This window comes from Phodopus roborovskii, unplaced genomic scaffold (assembly GCF_943737965.1).
Source record: "Phodopus roborovskii unplaced genomic scaffold, PHOROB, whole genome shotgun sequence".
Classification (NCBI taxonomy): domain Eukaryota; kingdom Metazoa; phylum Chordata; class Mammalia; order Rodentia; family Cricetidae; genus Phodopus; species Phodopus roborovskii.
In genome coordinates, this window is record NW_026126409.1 from 17610924 (window position 1) to 17616100 (window position 5177).

At 41.7% G+C, this 5177-nt stretch overlaps 1 pseudogene; it reads left to right on the plus strand.

Annotated features, from left to right (window-relative positions):
• The first annotated feature begins 1836 nt into the window (after positions 1 to 1836).
• LOC127220234 (alpha-defensin 9-like) lies at positions 1837 to 4401 on the plus strand (annotated as a pseudogene).
• Positions 4402 to 5177: the final 776 nt, after the last annotated feature.

The window sequence follows — 5177 nt, forward strand, 5'->3', positions numbered from 1 at the left end:
CTACCCTATATTTCACTTTACTTTTGTGTTTTATAGTGTAAATTTCTGTCATTTATTGGGACTGTTTGTTTTCCTTGCTTAGAACCTGAGAGTGGCTCAAGGTCAGAAGACATCTGTAGGAAGAGGGTCTCTCCACAGCTTCTCTTTGGTCTCCACCTCTGGGATTTGATGTGAACCCACCAGTGAATGATCTACACTCTCTAGAAATACCTGAAGAAAAGATTTTAGCAGATACCACAAGTAAGGAAAAAAATCACCATTATGATCACAGCTAAAGAAACAAAATTGATTATTAAGGGAAACTGAGATCTGTTGACATTTTGCACACTGGTTTGTGACACAAAGCAAGTGAAGGAGTGACCACAGCATCCCCAGTGTAAAGTATGGGAGATCTAAAAATTGCTGGACTTAAAAATGGCATTCTTCTTAAAGGTTATATTTTATGGTTCAAGGTACTTTTGAACTTCAATGACCAGTTCTGGGCTGAACACTAGCAGGGGGAATGGCACGTGGGAAACCAATTATATAAGTAATTTAAACGAGCAATGTGGTCTTTTGGGTATGCAAACTTACTTAGAGCTACTGAGAGCAACTCTCTAGATCAGGAAGAAAGTGAGAGATGTATATGAAATGTAAGATATGCTTTTTGACTTATAAATAGAAGTCTACAAATGTATCAAAGAGGTCATGTAATTTAGGCAGTATGCTGTTTTAAATATAGAAGTATAGACATACATATATACTCATGCGCATGTGTGTGTGTTTGTGTGCCTATAGGTAAATATGAGTGTGCATGTAAAATAGTATTTTAGGACTTTTATACTTATTGCACTCAGCTGTAAATAAAAACATTCTAACAATTGAACAGTATTATTCAACATGAAAATATGAGCTAGCCATTACATCACTGAGACACCAAATGCTGAGAGAAATTATTAGAGAGTCCTCTATCATATATATACATACACACACACACACACACACACACACACACACACACACACACACACACAAAAGTATGAACAGAACAGCCTTCATATATAAATGGCAGAGGAAGAGTCACTTCTGGGGATCAGCGCAAAGCACATCAACCTCTATACACTTTGAATCTTGAAAGTAAGCCCTCATTTTATTAAAAGTATTTTTCAAACTGCAGAAATTGAGACATGAGCCAGAGCACATCATTTGATGGCTCCAGAAGTGTGAGGAGGCACCTGGAATGCACTCATGAGATGTGTTAAGATCACACCAGCTTCTTCATAATAACCTGCTCTAGCTTCACTCTGACCAACTCTGTCCCTCAGTGCCTCTTGAGCTAGATTCACCAGGGCCATCTTACTTTCTCCATAATGGACCAAAGGAGGGGACTCCCAAAGTCTTCCTTCATGGGAGTGATAGTACCCCAAATCACTCAAAGAACTGACTTTCCAATCCACAGGTATTCAGGACTGGTCCAGGGTGTACATTTCGTGAGACCATTAGGCTCCCAATTCAGACCTCAAACACCTGTTGTTCCCTGAGTTGACTAACTTTGAAATACCTATTTTTTTTCTTACCACAGAAACGTAAGTAATCAAGCAGCTGGGAAACAGGAGAAGATGGCAAGGTCCTTTCATCATTATCAGCTGGAAGGGAGGGCTGTCATTGCACACATAGCCACCATCGTGGCAGCAGCTGTGAGTACAGGGGAACATCAAAGGGATCTGAGCTCACTAGTCTCCCCAGTTCCTTCAGTGCACACCATCTCCTTACAGAACACTGGTCTGCACTATAAATGCAGGCTGGCTCCTCACTCCCCACACACTAGGCTCTTGCTCTCCCTTCCTCCAGGTGACTGACAGCCATGAAGACTCTTCTCCTCCTCTCTGCCCTTGTCCTGCTGGCCCTTCAGGCCCTGGCTGATCCTCTGCCAGAAGCAACTGAGGTGGCTAAAAATGAGGAGCAGTCAGGAGTAGAGGACCAGGAAGTGTCCATCTCCTTTGGAAGCCCTGAAGGCTCTGTTCTTCAAGGTGTAGGTGAGTGGCGATGCCCAATATGAGCATTGGCTAGAGTTTCCTGAGACAGGGTTGATGAGGCAGATTGGAATCCTGTGGCAGCTGTGTGATTCAGGAAATTGTCTCTCTTGATCCTCTAGGACCTTCACTGTCTAATTCATAGAAGTAACAGAGAGAGTCAAAAAAGTGCAACAGATTTTCTTTCTTCTTTAAAGATTTTTGATCTAAAAATTTACCTGTGGAATAGCTTCATAATATAGAACATATTGATTACCCCTTTGTCTCCAGTTGATAATCTTGTTACAGAAAGAAAAATATGTTTTGCTTAAAAGGATAGTTTTAGGAAGCAAAAAAGTGTATGATTGTGTTGGGTCACGGCAACACAACAAGGTGAAAGAACCAAATTGCTTGTCAAGTCTGCCTGTGATCAACACTTGTTAAATGTATCATTTCCCAGTCTTTGGAGTTGATCATGGTGCTGGGTGTGATGTCACCAACACAAACAAGCCTCCTCAGTAGTGTGTCATGTATCTTCATAGTATTGTTCACTATTGCATACTCCTGGCTTCCTTACTTAATGCCTGGTTTTCTCTGTTTCCTCAGCTGCACCAGGCGGGACTTGCCACTGTAGAAAAAGTCCTGCAGACGTCATGAACAGGTCTCTGGGGTTTGCCCCTTAGGTCTAATAAAAGGCGTACTCTGCTGCCGCTGAGAACAGAGACAAGATCACCATGTGCTCTGAGACCTCATGATCTGTCATTCCCCTTGTACTTAGCCTCAATTGTTTTCCTTCTCCAATAAATTTCCTTGCTGAAAAAGAATCCGGTTTTTTTTTTTTTTTTTTAATTTCCTTGGTGCTTTTATGTGGATTAGTCAGGACTCTCCTGAGCTATGGGACAGACTCTTCAATAAATCCCTATGCAGGAAATCTTGTTTATGTTTAGCAGTCATTTCAAGGAGGAACATGAGCTTCGGTACTAAATCACATCTCAGGATCCCCTTTCAATAATCACATACATTTGACTTGTCATATCTTCATTTTTCTATTACTTTAACTTTCTTCTCTATCCCTTCCTGTATTTGGGTTCAGGAACCCTGCACATGATTCTCCACAGGGGAAGAGGCAGTGGCTTTAGCTACATGAAGGATCATATTGAGGTGGAGTTTCTGTGTCCTGCAGAGCACAGTTTCATCCACAGCCTGGCTTGTACATGGGGATTAGAGATTTGATGTGATTCATTGAATTGCTCCAGTGTTTGGGGTTTCATTCAAGAGCAATGTATGTATGTATGTATGTGTGTTTTACACACACACACACACACACACACACACACACACACACACACACACACTTATATATGGCTGTTTAGAAACACAGTTACTCTTTGAAGCCCTGGCAGTCCCAGAGCTTACTTTGTTGACCATGTTGGCCACAAACTCAGATTCACTTGCCTCTTACTCCCAAGTGCTTGGATTAAAGTTATGGACCACCACCACTGAGCTAGGTAATTTCAAAAATACATTTTCTAAGGATGATAGAAAAAGCTGATATTCCATTGAAATGCTACTTGCATTTTTGTGTGAATATTATTCCATTTTCTTAGAATTTATAATTTCAAGTTCCTGGTATACTCTTGTTATTGCTCATTTTGCATTTTGATTAATATTTAGTGTTAATAGCGCCTCACAAATTTAGCAAATTATTACTGATCCCTAGGTTTTACAAAATGTTTGAGGAAGCTGAGTTTGTGTCTGGCACCTGAGACCACTCGACCACCCTGACACGACTACAAAATGTTTGAAAGCTCATAATTTTCTGTGGCCTTGATTTCATAGTTCATAAGTCCTCTGTCATTCCCAATGACTTTTGTAATGCTACCACATTTGGTAATAGTGGTTTCCTGACAAAAACACATGCCCGCCTGCTACATCATGTCCTGACTCAAGGTCTTTCTCTGCAAGCAGTATGTCATGAACTTAGTATATGTATTTACACACCTAGTGCACAGAGAACAAGACAGGAGATGGCACTGAAGAGTCAGACACTGCAAGGGACTTTGTTGACACCAAGGACATCTTAGTGGACTATCCCTGCATCTTCTCTGCCCATCTCAGACACATGTCTTTCCAACCTCAGCCAACATACAAGTCTTTAACAGAAGTTCCAGAGTTGATCCTGGAAAATTACTTCTAATCCTGACCGGAACAATCTGTGACCTCAGGATGCCAGGTTTCCCCCTGTGCATTACAGACATTCACACTGGTGTTCACAGCAGAGCAGAACCCCAAGATGACCACAGCTTTCAGCAGTTGTTTCTCCTTACGGGTCCTTGTACACAGCAGCAACATTTCTTACCCTGATTCTGATGATATTATTCCAATCGTTCTGTCCTACAATTCATTCTGAGTCATCCCCTCTTGACTCTCCTCCCAGATCCTCCCCTCCACTCCAACTTGATGCCTTTAGGAAACCATCAGGAAAATAGAACAAACAAATAAAGGACAAGAAATTGAAGAAACAACCAAACTACAAAAAAGAAATGAATGAGACACTCACACATATGGGGTGACACACACACACACACACACTCAAACAAAATCCCCCAAAACCCACACAAAATTGGAAACTGTAGTGATATTTTGTTCATAATCTATCAAAGTTTTCCTGAAATGAGAGTGCAAATTCAGCCTCACTAGTCAGGAATAGAGGCCAGGGAGGAAGAACAATTCTCACATCCTGGAAAGAACAGCAGGTCCTCTCTATATCTGTTCCTACCAGCAGAGTTGTTGGAGCTGCTTGATCTGACAGATTCTCCACTCTAATGCAGTAGACATATTTGTAGTGTCTAATTTTGTCCATGTCTCCAGGTCTAGCACTACAATGTGTTTCAAGAGACAGGTGTGTGTGTGTGTGTGTGTGTGTGTGTGTGTGTGTGTGTGTGTGTGTGTGTGTGTGTGTGTGTGTGTGATGTATCCTGGGATTTTTTGGAACTTGCTCTGTGACTGCGCTTGTCTCAGACTGGGAGCTCTGCATGGCTATTCCTCCCAAACACTGGGCTTAAAGACACCCAACACCACCATCCAGCTAAGGAACAAGGTTTCATAAAAGGTACCCAGCGGAATAATAAAGACCTGCATGAGTCACAGCATGAAACTCAGCTCTGTGTTGTGCAAGGAAAGCAG